This window comes from Martes martes, assembly GCF_963455335.1.
Source record: "Martes martes genome assembly, chromosome: 2".
NCBI lineage: Eukaryota > Metazoa > Chordata > Mammalia > Carnivora > Mustelidae > Martes > Martes martes.
Window position 1 is genome coordinate 192,168,951 of NC_137889.1, and position 18,240 is coordinate 192,187,190.

Genomic DNA, 18,240 nt, shown 5'->3' on the forward strand with positions numbered 1-18,240 from the left:
CAGTTAGATAAAAGCTACTGATTTTCGAATGATCAAGAAGACATACCCTCCAGTGTTATCTATTAGTAATAAAAAGTCTCTCTGGAACAATGTAACATATTTCAATTTATGACTCCTTGGACAAAATCAGAATACATGTCCATTCCTACCATTGTCACCAAGACAAAAGATTCATTTGACTGGCTACAAATAATCATGTGAGATTACATAGATGCTTAAAGGTGTACCCACCACGATCCCCCAAATAATTTTTTTAAATATATAAACACAATTTTAGGTAGTCTAAAATATTTTATAGCAAACTTCATTTGTTATATGTTGTCAGAGCTATAAAATAACTAGTGATAAATTTGGTGACATATTTAGCAAGTCTGTAAATTTCAGAGTAAAAGCTTAAGACACTTAAAAGGATTTAAGCAATTCTAAATTGCATGTAATGTGAATTATTTGATGCAAGAACATTTATTTTTTCCACTTGTCATAAAAACTAAAATAATCCAGATCCCCATTTTATTTGTTTAAATCCTCTGTATGTCCACTCTTACTCACCTGAATCATTCATTTGTTCTTGTTTGTTTCTTTCAACTTTCAATCAACACTTACCTTCATGATAGTCACTGTGCTGACTCCATAGCATTCCTTAGCCTCCTGGTGTTTTTTGTTTGTTTGTTTGTTTGTTGTTTTGCAACTATCCACTCAAATTTGGTATTTCCTTTATGTAATCCTAATTCTTTTCTTCCTATTTTGTGGAATCATTTCTATAAGGATTTTTCTAAACATATACCCCAAATGTAAAGCATTAAGTCTGAAAACTACATTCTTCTTAAAACATTCTGTATGTATACCAAGAATAATTTATTTAAACCAGAGCTATTAAGAGGTTTGGAAAATACAGGTTCAGTTGTAGGGCATTTTTCCTAATTGTTCTTAGTGAGATTTACTATTTTTGATCTTTTGGAGAAATAAAATGCATTGTATCTGTAGGTTTAGTGATTATGGCTGATTATCAAGAGAAATTGCCTTTCATTTTCAATTATTCTTTAGGCTACCACCTCTAGGGGATCCCCTGATTTGGCATTTATTTTTAAAAAGTAAAAGCCTTGGGACCTCACATAGGATACTATGTACTTTATATGCATTTATTAATAATCCACTAACATTGGCTTTAAAAAATAAATAAGGGTTTTTCTATAAGAATGGGGAATCTGAGGGGCGCCTGGGTGGCTCAGTGGGTTAAAGCCTCTGTCTTTCGCTCAGGTCATGATCCCAGGGTCCTGGGATCAAGCCCAGCATCAGGCTCTCTGCTCAGCAGGGAGCCTGCTTCCTCCTCTCTCTGCCTGCCTCTCTGCTTACTTGTAATCTCTATCTGTGAAATAAATAAATAAATAAAATCTTTAAAAAAAAAAAATGGGGAATCTGGGATTGGCCCTCAAAAATCCCAGACATCTAGACATACACATCCAGGTCTGGTATTTTAGTGACTGTTGTGAAGCCAGTAAAGCTGCTATCCAATCTTGTTGTGTCCTTATTTAATGCAAAGCTGATGTAGGAAGAGCTACTATTAAATTGTAAAGCAGTGTACTAGGTAAAAAATCCATGAATCTCACTGACGCCTGTCAAAATCGAGCAGCTAATAATCCTATAGACAGCCTGGAAAGCGTAGTGCATGTGAGCCAGGGTGAAGAGTTTATCTTTATTACCCTTTCTAAAGTATCTATCTTGTTGAATTGCATAAGCCAGATAACCCTATGGCCACATGATCTATGCTCAGGATAGAGAAAAATAAGTAGAACTTGTAAGACTATTTGTTGCTGTTGACAAAGCTAAATTTCCCAACAAGACAGCACTTATTTTATTGTAAAGAGCATAGAGCTAGAAATCAAAATACCTGAGTTTTGAGAATCATTTTTTTTTCCACTTACTCACTTAGTGATGGTGGTATAGATATTTGCCAGGTATTAATTGATTGCAAAGAATAGAAACCCATGCAGACAAGCTTAGGTTAAAAGGGTAAGAATAGGTTTTTAGGGTAATGCAGATGTAACCAAGTCTTCTGAAGTATGGAGATTATTCTTTGTCTTAATACCTAAATACCCTAAATTCAGTTTCTGTCTCAAATCCTGAGGGAAGACCAGCACCAGCGCCATCATTAAAACACGAAAGATCCTTGGCAAAGTTTTTTGAGGGCATCATACTCTTTATTGTTAAATGGGCTGTCACTAGATAATGTTATATCTTCCATCATAAGAAAATGGTAGCAATGCTATTATTCATAATTGCCTAGCTCTTTGGAAGCTCTCTGTGATAAAATATACATCTTCTATCTTTGAAGTATACTAATTTCCAGTATGCCATGCTGATTACATCACTATTCTTGACCTGCTTCCTCTCTATCACGCCTTCCATGAATTTTGGCTTCCACTGATACCTTCAAAGGCTGTTAGTGGGCTTCACGATATGGTCAAAGGCAAATTTTCTCAGAATATGCAGAAAAATGTAAACATTAATTTGGTTTCTGGCCATCTTAAGTTTAGACTTTTAAATTTTGTACTGTAAACATAAAAACACCTCTTCCATGCATGCTTCTCTTGAACTTTTTAATCTTGCTATATATTTTTTCAGAAATTTAAGCTCTTATCATACCATTTACTTGCTTGGGTCTAGCATAGTCCAAGATGATTTAATATCAAACTAACATGTAATTTAATCTGTAGAATAAAGAGAATAACAATCTTTTATTACCCATCTAGCATGTTAATTTCATAAGACCTATTCCTAATTTAACTTTTATGAGTTAATACTCTATGATACAGGAATTTTATTCCCATTTTGTAAAAGAAAAAGTGGGGTTAAGAGATGCTTAAGAAAGAAAAATGATATTATCAAATTAAATACCTCTAATTTATTGACAATAGTTTAGGGTTAAGTATATAATGTTGAAATTGAATTTTGTCCTCTCCTATATCAAAGATCAGATGTCTATATCTGTGATAAATAAATTTAACATATTTCACCAAATATATAACATTGAAGTTAGTTGGAAAAAATGTAATATGTGACTATGTCATGAATTAAATTGTTCCTCTCAAATATTTAAACATTAAAGCTCTAATCCCATTGTGACTGTATTTGGAGAAGTCAAAGGACTTACAAGAATCCTGAAGGTTAAATGAGGTCATAAGAGTGAGGCCTTATTCCAATAGGATTAGTGTCCATGGAAGAAGAGGAAAGGCCATGTGAGGACATAGCATGAAGGCAGTCATCCAAAAGCCAGGAAGAAATGTCTCATGAGAAATCAGCCTTGCTGGCATCTTGACCTTGGCCTTTCAGCCTCCAGAACTGTGAAAAAAAATAAATTTCTGTTGCTACAGCTGTCCTGTTTGCGGAATTTTGTTATGGCATCTTGAGCTAATACAAACAACAAAATAACCTTACAATATTTCACATATTTTGACATTTTTATTGTTAAAGTTTTTTTTTAAAGATCCTATGAAAGTAAAGTTTCAAATTACGGTGCAATAAATCAAATTCTCTGTTGTTATTAATGAATTTGATGCTAATTATGAACTAGAAAAGGCAAGTAAAAATAGTATTGTTATGCCCTAATAATGGGTCCATGATTAAAGGAGCGAGACTGATACAAAGTGAAGGTCAAGCAAAGCTTTATTTTGCCAAGCATCAAGAATCAGACCAAACGTTCAGGGCCGCACCTCTTACAAGAGAGGGTGACCCTTCTCTGTTTCACAGTCTAGCTTTTAAGGGCAAAGGCCATGTGGTTGGGCCTGGCTAGCACAGGTGACCAATGAGATTGTAAGACACACAGGAAACTCCACAGTGATGCTAGTTGACCAACTGAATTACAATTTACCCTAGTAGACATTTGAACCAGCCTATTACACCTTGATTAGGATTGGCGCCCAAAAGGCTCCCAAAGAGCGGGGCCCATACTCCTTGGTAACCAGGGAGACAGTATGCATCCCCCCCACTGATTGATGTCTCTACCTGGCCTGACCCACCCTTGTATCTGGGCTTTGTTACCTGGAGCTGGTTTCTGGGACTTGTTTTTAAGTGAATCCCCTGGGGGACTGGGAGCAGGGATAGTTTAAGGGTTAAACAACAAGGTTTTGTTTAACCTCAATGAAAGCCTCTTGCTAAAATATAAAAATATAAAATAGGTCCTTATAGTATGAAGGAAAAGAAAACAATATTCCTACAGGATTTTCAATCTTATCACATCTAGATAAAAGCATGTTTTCTCCAATTTTATATTATCATATCATAGTAATGGATTTGAAATCTTCTTTGAAATATTAATTCAATCTAGCCAATATTTTTATATGGGGACACCCAGGTTCAGAGTAGTTAAGAGATTTGTTAAAGGTCAGAGTTAAGTCCTGGCAAATATGGGATTATAAACAGTCTGCTAAATTCAGTGAGTGTTCTTTCTGCTGCTTTCTTAAATACTTCCATCCATGTAAGATGTATTTTATGCAATACCCGAGAAAACTTAGTTAAGTTTTATGTAGATTCAAAAAAATGAGAAAAAAAAAATTATGGCTTCTAGGGGATTTTATAGTGAAATAAAAGCTGATTTGGGAATATAAAAGCTAGTTACAATTTTTCTCTTACAATCAGCCATACCATACATGACATTTACACACTCCCCTACTCCAAGTTATATATTTTCTTTGTAAAATGACTGACCAACAGCAAAGAAAAAAAAATAGTATGTTTGTCACAATGGACATGATGAGAACTTTCATGATTTAATGCGTGATAAACATATTTTTGCTTAAACTATCCAGTCCGTTGGAAGTGAGACAGTCCTACTCCAACTTAGAGCTACATTATTTGTACTACATTATTTGCCTCCACAGTAGGCAAAGAGAAAGATGACAGAGAACCAAAGCCTTTTAATTATCTTGGCCCATTCATCACTTCTCTGTGTATTGACAGGAACCAGCCAAACCCAAGGGCACCTGGGTGGCTCAGTTGGTTCAGCATCTGCCTTAGGCACAGATCATTGTCTCAGGGTCCCAGGGAGCCATACATTGGGCTCCCTGCTCAGCAGGGAGCCTGCTTCCTTTTCTCCCTCTCCCTCAGCCTGCCCCTGCTTGTGCTCTCTCTGTCAAATGAATAAATAAAATCTTAAAAAGAAAAAAGATGAGGGAACAGAAGGCTAGCTGAGGACAAGCATGGCTGACATCCTGCAACATACCCCCTCCCCACTCCAGGGTGGGATAAGTGTGACATTCCTCCAGGAAGCTCCCAATTGTCTTAATGTTAATGCCTTAATAAAAGGAAAAACAACTTATCTTGACAATGGCAAGGCCTCCCATATCTCTAGGTCCTCTTCAGCATATGAAAGTTCTTTTGAAAACCTTTTCCAAGTGTATAATCAGCCACCCCTCACAACCCCAGTACAACAGCTCTTTCTGCCCATCAGTCCTGTCCCCTGCTTTAATAAAACCACCATTACAAAGACATCTCAATGATGGTTTCTTGGCCATTGGCTCTGGACCTCATCTCACCAAACCTCACTTATATTCCAAAACTACATCAGAATGATTCCAACCTAATGGTAAGGACACTTGTGAAGTGTAGGGGATTCTGTGGGCTGAACTGTCTCCCACCAAAATTTACATGAAGCCCTAAGCCCCAGTGTGACTGTCTTGGAGATAGAGGTTATAATAAGGCAGTAAAGTTTAGATGAGGTCATAAGCATAGGGCTCTACTCTGATAGAACTAGTGTCCTTACAAGAAGACCAGGGATCCAGTGCCTGGATATCTCATGGCTCAGGTCATGATCCCAGGGTCCTGTAATCGAGCCCCTCATGGGACTCCCCACTCAGCCAGAAGCTTGCTCCTCCCACTCCCTCTGCTTGTGTTCCCTCTCTCTGCCTTTCTCTGTCAAATAAATAAATAAAGTCTTTGGAAAAAAAAAAAAAAGAGAGAGAGAGAGAGAGACACCAGGAGAGTTCACTCTCTCAATCTTTCTCTTCCCACATGCTCATAAAGAGGTCATCTAGACACACAGTGAGATGGCAGATGCCTGCAAGCCAAGAAGAGAGTCCTCAGAAAAGTAATTGCTTTGGTGGCACCTTAATTTTGGACTTCCCAGCCTTCAGAACTTTGAGAAATAAATTTCTGTTGTTCAGACCATCCAGTTTGGGTATTTTGTTACGGCACGCTAAGACGGGGGGATAATGAATACTTCATAAGTTGTCTTTCTCCTTTTTCTTTCTTCCTCCTCCTCCTCTTCTTCTTTTTCTCCTTCCTCTTCCTCTTCTTCCTCTTCTTCTTCTTCTTCTTCTTCTTCTTCTTCTTCTTCTTCTTCTTCTTCTTCTTCTCCTCCTCCTCCTTTGTTATTGTTGCAGTTATTGCTATTTTAGTTTACAGTCTTGTTTTCCATATTGGAAACTAGATGCAAAGTAGGACAATTTCTTTGAATTGACATTGATTGGAAGTTTCTTTTTTCACAAGAAAATGTGTTGTAGGTAAGCACACTTACACATTTACAAAAATTTTGTATCATAAAGTGTGACTTTGGATCAGGAAAGCCATTCAGTTTATTGGCTAAGAGCATGGACTCTGAAAATAATCTGGATTTGAATTGTTCTTCTACCCACTTGTAGCTGAATGACCTTGGAAAAAATCACCTTTGTGGTTTTCACTTTCTCATATGTAAAGCATGGATAATAATTCACCTAGTTGTAGTCTTGTTATACAAGTAAACTGAATTAACACTTGTAAAGTATATGGAACAATGTAAGTGCTACTTATGCAGAGTTAAAATGAATGAAATAAATAAATACATTTGTCAGAGAAATTTAGAGGTATGAAACTACTTTTGGAATTGACTAAAGCTACAAAAACAACTCAGTTTTTAATATTGGAGACTTATTAAATCGATTTTTAATTTTGCATTCCTGAATGTTTAGGACGCCTCAGAGAATAGTAAAGTCCCATGACATGCTCCACATAAAAAGGTGTTTGACAGCCAAGTAAATTTGAAGAATTCTGCATATTAAATCAGTTGACAAAGAAGTCATTCAGAAAATAAACTGTTTAGATTTGTTTAGCCAAGAGATTTGCTAACTTATTCTGCATATGAATCAATTTAGCCATGTATTTGAACATCCTGGAAAACTAATGTTTCATGAACACACTGTGAAAAATGTGTCATAGAAAAATCCCTAGCATGCACTAGGAAACAGTAAAAGATGACTTAGTTAACTGGAATGTCATAAAATAGATAGCAGTTTACTGGGACCTGAAGTTAGACTATCAACTGTGGGTGAAATATGTGAAAAATCAGTAGAAAGACCTAACTAGCAGCAGTTACTTGGGGGAATTTCATTCTGCAGCTTATTATAATTGAAGTACATGGTCAGAAGTCAGCCTAGACATAAAGGCGACTTGATAATTGAGTTAAAAATTTGGATTATTATAATTTAAATACTTCCTGCTTAAAATGAATATTGGCCCTAGGAATGACTAACCACGATTCAGTCCTTTTTAAAAGGGGATTTAACCCTGTGTATGAAGACTGTATTCATAGTCACACAGGTAATGACTAAATTAAAAATGAATTTAAAGAGAATGGAGTGAGTGGTTTATTATTTGGAAAAGATGTATTAGTTCCTGTATATGTAAAGTTTACTGGAATTTTCAGAGTACAGTAGTGCCAGCTGGGAGAAACTTATCCCTTAAGAAGAATTGTTTATGATGTGAGAAGTGCTCTTTAAATATCACTTGGGACCACCAAAATACTTTCTTGAAATACACATGGTTATTGTGTATCTTAATGAGCTTAAATGAAGAGTTTAATAAATTTAGATCCTGCAGAAGTAATTGAAAAAGTGATTGATAACAATACATTGAAAGCAATAAGGATTAGAAGTAACTAATTCTACATATATCTTGGAAGGGTGTATTATGACAGTGGCTATGTCAGCTCAAAGCCAAACATCTGGATGAAAAGTGAAACATTCAGTCAGTTAACCAAAGTGTTCATGTTCGGGGCAAACATCTGAATGATTTGGTGGAATATTCACTTTTTATTTGAATTGGTACTACCTATGATTTACATTAAAATGGGGGCCCTATTACAGATGAAAATGAGTCTCATTCTCTAAGCTGCATTTCGTGATCAGCACAAATCAATTTTAAGCTAAAAATTTTGTAGTTTTGTTAGGTAGAAGCTGGACACAAGAACTGGAAGGAGACTCCCCAAGGCAGAGTCCCAAGTCCTTGAAAAGGGAATAATTGAGAACTGAGCTGGAGCTAAGGATGGTGATAAATGGGTTACACATTAGAAAGAAGCCTGGGGCACAACATCCTGACCTTGTGGCTTCCAAGATCTTGGGGCTGACAATTCAAGAGCCACAGGAGCAGAACAGCTCTCCTCTTCCATCTCTGCCTCAGGGTAACCCCTAGACTCTTTACTGTGCATTTGGATTGCAGGAACAGTCCCTTCTAATGGAGAAAGGCTGTGGGTTCTGGTACAAACCTTATAGGGTCAAAAACTCCCCCTCCTAACCTGTGGGACAAGTGTCCCGAAAGATTGGAAGCAGCCTTCATTTAGAAACCTCCCCAATGTATGTCTTAGCTCTTCCCAGCCCAGAGATACCCAATAATATCCAAATCCAAAACAACCCAGAAGTCTATTCTACCTCACAGAACCTGCCCAAATTCTCACACCTTGAGGGTGTGCTTTCCCTTTGATAAACTGCTTGGTGCTTGCTACTCTCCTTCCAGCAGGGATCCCCATGTAAATCTTTTCCTGGGGAATCCAAGGTCCCAGACTTCCAATCACACTACGCAGACTCACTCTCATCCCTAACATTTTGTATATTGGGGGGGGGGGTGTGTGAAGCAATGATGAACATAATAATAAAAGAAGCAACATAGATAGAATAAAGGGACACCCTGTGATCTACATTCTCCTGCTCTGAGTTCTCCAACTCATCCTGATCTAGATGGGGAAACTGCCAGATGAAAGCTGAGCCAAAAAGTAGTTCTCCCAAAGTTACCCAAAATAAGGGGCAGAGGAGGAATTAGTCTTCAATCTTATGATACCTAAATAGACCACATTCTTTTAATATTTGCACTTGTAACATAGTTTACAAATCAATGAACTCATTATCATTGCTTAGTATTTTACAGGTTTTTTAATACCAAAAAAATGATACATATCTAAGTAGATAAATTGAGTGACTCAAAGTTACAGAGCTCATAAGTGGCTAGTGCTAGACTGAAATGTAGGTTTTTGTGACCTTTATTGAAAATGTCATTTTGTGTAAAAAACAAGAAGGAATTATGTGACAAAAGCATGTGATTAACAAATCTGTATTTAAATAAAGCTTTAAATGGAAAAACAAAATAATGAAACTATTCATAACCATTGATACATTTAATAACGGACACCAGAAATGGCTTAGTGTAAAGACATGAACTATATTTGGAGACAGTGAAAACACTAAAAAGTTAATTGCGAGTATTTTCCAATCAAATATAATTTCTGATCAATTATACCTACCAGTTTTTATATATTCAAAAGAATACAATCTTTCAAAATTGTACTATTATTTTACTCAGGCAAATATCTGTAAAAACTATTATTTGAGTTCCAAATCAGCATTCAGCAAAGCCTTTGGTATAGTTTAGGTCTTTAATACATATTTATTGAAGTCAGCTAGTAATAAATCATACAGGAAAATCTGCAATTTGTAAAGGATTATTGTTGTTTGTTTTGTTTTGTTTTTGCTTTGTTTTAATAAGGTAATCACTTTTGGAGAAGAAACATTTTAAGCTAACTCTCCAATCTTACCTTGTATAATTCAAAATGTTACCAAATTGGGTTTACCAGTGTGTAAATCAGAAAAGACTGAAATTTTATCAGTTTTCTAAAATGAGTTCCATCTTCACAAAACAAGTATCAACTATCATCCAAAAAAAAAAAAAAAAAAGTGACTCTGGCTGCCCAAAGAAATTATGAAAGTATGTCACCCATGATAATTATTCTAAAATTGAGGGGAGAAAAAGAAAATCCTCTCACTTATTGGCAGATGATCAGAAATGACTAAAAATATCTGTATCATTATGTTTTGCTCTTGCAGTATATATAGATACATAGGCAATTAAGGAGAAGAGAAAGTTATCCTTGTAAAAGAAATATCAACTACATAAACTCCATATTAAAAACTAATATAGAAAAAAGTCTTCATTTAAGATTTATTTATTGATTTATGTTTCAGTCTTGACTGACAGGCTGATAAAGATTACTATTTGTGTAACTTCTGAAGTCACACATACAAAGATTTACTTAAACATGTATTTTAAAGAAAAATAAGCATGAAATTAAAATTTTAAAGATATATATTAAACATATCTTGCATAATCTGCTATAATATTAATAGCCCATTTAATTTAGTTTTCAGCCCTCATTTTTATTGACCTTTCTGCATCATTTGAGACTGCTGATTGTGCTCTCCTCACAAATGTACTTTCTTCCATTGACTTCCAGGACATAACTTTCTCTTGTTTATTTTCTTTTTCCTTTATTTATCATTGATTGCTTCTAATCATTACACAGTTGCTTTCCACTTTCTGCTGGGCATTTTGTTATAGAAATGTCCTCTGACTCAGTTAATAGTGATGTGATGGTGAGCTCATCTAATACCACCTTTTAAAAATATCATTAATATTATGAAGCTCCTAACTCTATTTCTCCAACAGACTTTTTTCCCAAATTCTTACTTTCATGTGTCCAGTTTCATCTGGTGGGTATTACAATCTCCATATTCCGTACTTGAACCATTAATATTACCCTAAACTTACCCCTCCAAGAGTCTGCCTCACCTCAATTGATGGCATCTATTTTCTTCTAGTTGCCAAATCTAAAATCTTTATAGCCATGTTTAATATCTTTTCTTATCTCACACACTATATCTAATTCATCAGTATATGTTTTTGGATCAATTTTCAAAATAGGACCTAATCATTTCTCATCAAATTTAGAGCCACAACCCCGTTTCAACTACCATAATCCCTTATGTAGGTTAAGATTTTTATTTCTATTTTCTATCACTACGGTCTAATTTCAACAAACAACCAAGTGATCTCTCAGGAAGATAGGGTAAACAAAAGCAAAGGATTTTTGTACTTAGCCACCCCCCCAAAAAAAGCACATTTATATAAAATTAATCCTATTACATGTCATTACCTGAGATTAAAGATGACTATTAAGACATTATTTTGTAACTTTGGAAAAACACTTATGAGTAAGAGAAAATATGACAAGAATAGAAAATGTGAATCATATTATATGTAAGACAAAAAATGGACAGCCTAGAAGAATCACACTGACCTCCCTAATATAAATCTACTGATATGGCAGTCTAATTAATTTTGGTTTATTGTGATTTTTTTTACATCTTAAGAATAGAAGAATTAGGGTATCCTGGGTGGCTCAGTGGGTTAAAGCCTCTGCCTTCGGCTCAGGTCATGATCCCAGGGTCCTGGGATCGAGCCCTACCTTGGGCTTTCTGCTTGGTGGCGGGCCTGCTTCCCCCCTCTCACACTGCTTGTCTCTCTGCCTACTTGTGATCTCTCTTTGTCAAATAAATTAAAAAAAAAAAAAAAAGAATAGAAGAATTAGAAAGAATGAGGCAATTTCTTCCTTTTCTTTACCTTCTACTTTGTGAAAGTGAATTCTGAGTTAAACAAAGCTTTGGCTCCTAAGGAACTGGGGTTCCTATTGCTCCCAGGGTAGAAATAACAGGTTTTCTTTCCAAAAGAAAGACAATTTAAGTCTAAGAGAAAGGGTTTGTCCTCTGAAATTTTACAGTCAGTTGGTTCAAAACTACCTGACTTGAGAAATTTCTCCAGGACTGAAAGAAGTGATATCTGCAAGTTCCTGTAATAGTGGGATTAATTTTTCAGCCTACTAAAGAGCCCAGGGCAGATGACAGAAACTCAGAAGATTAATTGTGAGGTTTTATATAAGTAGGAAAAGAGCCATTTAGGCAGACACTGGGTTGGTGCTTTGATATAGAAGCACAGAAACAGTGGAAATATTCTTTGTAGACTTGAATAAAAAAAAAAAAAAGAGGCTCATTGCATATCGAAATTCAAATTCTCATTAGCATGTGAAGTAGAGACTCAGGATAATTTATATTTGTTTAAAAGGTATAAAATAAAAGGGCATCTGGTGGCTCAGTCAGTTAAACATCTGATTCTTGATTTTGGGTCAGGTCATGATCTCAGGTCACAAGATCCATCACTGCATTAGGCCCCATGCAGGGAAAGAAGTCTGATTAAGATCTCTTTCTCTCCTCTCTCTGCCCCTCACTGGAGCTCATGCATTCTGTCTCTCTTACTTAAAATAAATAAATAAATTAAATAAAATAAAATACAGCTTTTCCTGTACCTCAAAATTATAGAAGAATATAGCATCTATAGTAGATACAGTCCATGCAGATCAGATTATATTATAGAAGAATATAGCATCTATAGTAGATACAGTCTATGCAGATCAGATTAGCACCCAAAGGACTATATCAAATTTGGACAGGGATATAAGGCCCACCCAAAATAGAAAAAATAATGTAAGAATGTGCCCTGGATGTAAGAATTCACTTTCTCAGTTAATATCTCTGTAATCACAGTACAACACTGATGGTTAAGTACACATTTTAGAGGAAAACGGTAAGAAAAGTGAGCAAATAATAATATGTAACCACCAGAAAAATGACACTATGGCACTATTTTTTAGGGAATCACCGTTAGAATTAAAACACACACACACACACACACACACCCCTAGAATCTTAATTGCTGAGGATCTAATAATTTTATAAAAGAGAAAATCCTACCCCAATGTAGAAAGAAATACTAAAAATCAAAGTAAATGAAAGTAAGTACTCCTTTTCTGCATATTTGACAACATCTATGTCAAAAAATGTCATCATTCATCTAAATAGTTAAATGGACTTCAAACTATTGATTTTATTATTAATAAATAAATTTAAGCACACATTTACTGAGAATGAACAATATCCTATGCATGTTAATCACCATGAATTTTTTATGTGTCTTACAAAATTTTCTGTGGGTATCACGTAAAGTCTTATTACCAATACTGGTAAATATTTATCTATTTTTCCTTATGAAAGATTTAGTTGTATACCATGAATTCAAAAGAAAAAATAAATTTAATCCTACATTGCACTGTTTTCCAATTACCCCAAAACTGGTATAAATGTAACAAATACCACCAAAGAGCAAGAATTTCCACGTATTTGTTATTAGTAAAAATATTTTGGTGACATTAGCAAAATGGTAGAATAGAAAGCCCTAGCACCCATTCTCATACAAAGATACCAACTTAACAACAATATAGTCTCCAAAAAACCTTTATGAGAATTCTAGAAAGCAGTTAAGAAGGTGCTATACACCAAGCAAGCTCAAAGGCAAGAATAGGTGCATTGAAACAGGTAAGAAAAGCCATTTTGTAACAACTGTGATACACCTTTCCCCCAGACAACACAGATTTGTACAAATTAAAAGCCTAGATCATGGCTTCTTCTTTGGGAAGGAACAATAAGAATGGAATGCAAATCTAATGTTTTAGCTTTTCAGAGGACTTCCCTAGGAATTGGTTTCTGTGGCTCTTGATTTGGAGTGTTGATGGGGGAACTGGCATATTTTGGTGTCTGGGGGTCACTGAGAACAAAAGATCTCAGCAGATTATTCAGTGACAGAGAAACTGAAGTACTATGGACAGATATGGCAAGGAACAAGAGGGATTATTAAATTGTAAAAAACACACAAGCAGGCCTCATTTGGAAATTATGTGCCCAGACTCAAAGACACATCCCCAGTAAAGATTTGAGAATCCTTGAGAATCTTTAGCTGGCCTTACTGGTGAGGATCTTCCCCTATACGAAGTCAGTTTGTAAGGACTGATGGGAGTGGCTTTTTTCCAAATGCATACATCACAGCAAAAAATAACAGGGTACATAAAGAAACAAGGGACATATGGCCCAAAGAATCAAGATAAATCTCTAGAAACTGACCCTAAGTAAATGGAGATCTATGAATTATTTGACAAAGAATTCAAAATAATAGTATTAAAGAAGCTCAGTGTACTAAAAGAGAACACAGACATACAACTAAATAACATGAGGAAAATAGTACATGCATAAAATGAGAATAAGAACAGAGACAGATACTACAAAGAAGAAAAAACAAGTTTTAGAGCTGAAGGATATAACAAATAACCTGAAAAATACACTAGAGGGGATCAATAGCAGACTTGATCAATCAAAAGAAAGAATCAGTTAATTTGAAGATAGATAATTTAAGTTATCCTAGCAGAGGATAAAAAGAAGAGAAATAAAAGGAAAGGAATCTTATGGTACTTATCATATGACAAATTCAACAAAGAGAAAATACATGAGTGGGACTGGAAGAGATTATGCTGAGTGAAATAAATCAGGCAGAGAGAATCAATTATCATATGGTTTTGCTTATTTGTGGAGCATAAGGAATAAAACAGAGGACAAGGGGAGATGGAGAGGAGAAGAGAGTTGGGGGGAAATTGGAGGCAGAGACGAACCATGAGAGACTGTGGACTCTGAAAAACAATCTGAGGGTTTTGGAGGGGTGGGGGGGTGGGAGGTTGCGTGAGCCTAGTGGTGGGTATTAAGGAGGGCACATATTGCATGGAGCACTGGGTGTGGTGCATAAACAATGAATTCCGGAACACTGAAATTTTAAAAAATAAATAAAAATTTAAAAATAAATAAATAAAATAAAACTCTAAGAAAGAAAGAAAGAAAGAAAAGAAAAAGAACCAAACAGAAATTTTGAAGCTGAAGAATATGATTGAACTAAAACACACAGTGGAGAGCTACAACATGAAACGTGAACAATCAGAAGAAAGAACTACTTTTCTTTCTGTGAACTCAAGGATAGGTTATTTAAAATTATCCAGTAGGAGAAGAAAAGCTATCTTTCAGAATTGAAGGATAGGTTATTTAAAATTATCCAGTAGGAGGAGAAAAGCTATCTTTCAGAATTGAAGGAAAGATAATGACATTCCTAGACAAATCAAAGTGAAGGAATTTATCACTATTAGGCATGCCTTACACTAAAAGGAATTCTTCATGCTGAAAAGAAAGTACATTAGTAAAATGAATTCATATAAAAGTATAAAATGAATTTATAAAGGTAAATATGTAGTCAAATTCAAATATTCAAATATTATAAAGGTAGTATATAAATCTTAACTCTAGTATAAAGGTTAAAACAAAATAATTAAAAATATAGCCATAATAACCTGTTTATGGATATACAATATAAAAAGATTTAAATGTGGCATCAAAAGCATAAAATATGGCTGGGTGATAAAAATGATAAGCTTTGTATGAACAAAACAAAGTTGTTATCCGGTTAAAATAGACTGTCATAATGGTAAGGTGTTTTGTGTGAACCTCATGGTATTCACAAAGCAAAAATTTATATTGGGTGCAAAAAAGATGAAGAGAAATAAAATCAAAACAAAGCACTGTAGAAAATTATCACTTCATACAAGAAGACAAAAAAAGAAAAAAGGAACAAAGAATCTATAAAATATTCAGAAAAAATATAAAATGACAGTGGGATGTCTTCACCTAAAAATAATTTCTTTAAATGTAAATGGACTAAATTCTCCAGTCAAAGTATACAGAATGACTGAATGCTTTGAAAAAATACCCAACAACATGGTGGCAACAAAGAATTTGCTGCATCTCTGAAGATACACACTGGCTGAAAGTGAAGTAATAGAAAAAATACCTCATACAAATTGAAACCAAGAGACCAGAAGGGCATTATTATATCAGACAAAATAGGCATTAAGTAAAAAACCAATAAGAGAAAAAGAAAGTCATTTTATAATGATTATGGATAAATTCAACAGGAGGAAATGTCAACGCTAATAAACATTTACCCAACATTGGACCACTTGAACATATAAGATATATATTAATGGATAATAATGGGGAAATAGCAATTAAATAAGAGTGCCAGATTTCAATACCCCACTTCCAATAATAGATAATCATCCATACAGAGAGTTAGTAAGCAAACATTGCACCTGAACTACACTTTAGACCAAATGGACTAACAGACATATATAGAATATTCCACCTAGTAGCAGCAACATTCATATTCTTCTCAAGTGCACACAGAACATTTTCCAGGACAAATCATATAGTAGGGCCACAAAACAAATCTTAATAAATTTAAGAAGACTGAAATCATGTCAAATATCTTTTCTATCACAATGGTATGGAACTATACATCAACAGCAGGAGGAAACCTATAAAATTCACAAATATGTGGAAGTTGAACAATACACTCTTGAACTGATGGCTCAAAGAAGAAACCAAAAGGGAAATTTAAATATATATATGTGTGTGTGTGGTGTGTGTGTATATATGTATATATGTGTATACATACATACACACACACATGAAAAATTGTATATATGGGAAAAATTATATCTTAAAACAAACAAAATGGAAACAAAATACACCAAAGCTTATGGGATTTAGCAAAAGTAATTTTAAGAGGGAATTTTATAATAATAAATTCCTACAAGAAGAAAGAGATATCTCAAAGAAACAAACTGACTTTACACCTCAAGGAACTAGAAAAAGGAAACCAAATGCAAAGTTAGTACAAGAAGAAAATAACAAGGATTAGAGTGGAAATAAAGAAGAGGTGAAAAAGACAAGATAACAGATCAGTGAAACTAAGAGTGTTTTTCTTTTTTTTTTTTTTTAAGATAAAGAGTATACAAACCTTTTGGTATTCTTACCAAGAATAAAAGGAAAAGATTAAAATAAACAAAATTACAAATAAAAGAGGAGACATTATAATTGATACATGAATATATTGATATCTAAATATATTGAATATAAGTGCTTATTAGATTACCATGAAAAATTATATGTCAACAAATTGGATATCTTAGAAGAAATGGATAAATACCTAGAAACATGCAATCTACCAGGACTAAACCATAAATAAATAGAAAATTTAAACAGAACAATAACAAATAAAGAGATTGGATCAGTAATCAGAATCTGTCAACAAAGTAAAATCCAGGACTATATTACTTCATTGATGAATTCTACCAAACATTTAAAAAATAATTTATGCCAATACTTCTCAAACTGTCTCCCCAAAAAATGAATAGGAGTGAACAATTTAAACTAATTATTTGAAGACCCACATTATCCTGATACCAAAGCCAGATAAGGAAACTACAAGAAAACTACAGATCAACAATCCCCATGAATGCAGATGTTAAAATTCTTAAAAAAATATTAGCAAACTGAATTCAACAACACATTAAAATGATTATGCACCATTACTAAGTGAAATTTATGTTTGGAGTACCAAGATGATTCAACATACAAAAATCAGTCAATGTGATGCACCACATTAATCGGTTGTAGAACCAAAAAAACACATATGATTATTTCATGATGCAGAGAAAGCCTTTGACAAACTTAACATGGTAAAACAAAATTTTCATGGTAGAAACAAAACAAAACAAAACAAAAAACCCACAACTCTGCAAACTATAATTAAAGGAAATTACCCAATATAATGACATAAAAAGTCCACAACTAACATAACACTCATTGATGAAAAGCTTTTCTTTCTAAGATTAGGAAGAAGGCAAGAGTGACCTCTCATACTTCTATTCAACATAATAGCAAAAGTCTTTCCCAGAGCAATCACTCAAGGAAAAGCTACAAAAGCCACCCAGTTTGGAAGGGGAAAAGTGCAATTATCTCTGTTTGCAGTTGATATGATCATTATGTGTAGAAAATCCTTAAAATTCTGCAAGAAAAAAATATTCGAATAAGCATATTCAGCAAAGTAATAGGCTAGAAAGTCAACCCACAAAGTAAGTTGTGTTTTGCACACTAACAATGACCAATCTGAAAAAAAAGACAACAATCCCACTTATAATGGCATGGAAAACATAAAATAAACTTAATAAAGAGGCGTGTTGAAATTTCAGTTAAATTTTTCCGTAATATTGCTGTCTTGACATCTACTTTGTGTAGCTAAGTGGACTTGGACTGAACACTTAGCCCCTCCCCATGCTCTAGATAATGGCCCATAGAGTCACAAAGTAAATGTAAATTCCTGAAAAGATTCCCTTAACATACC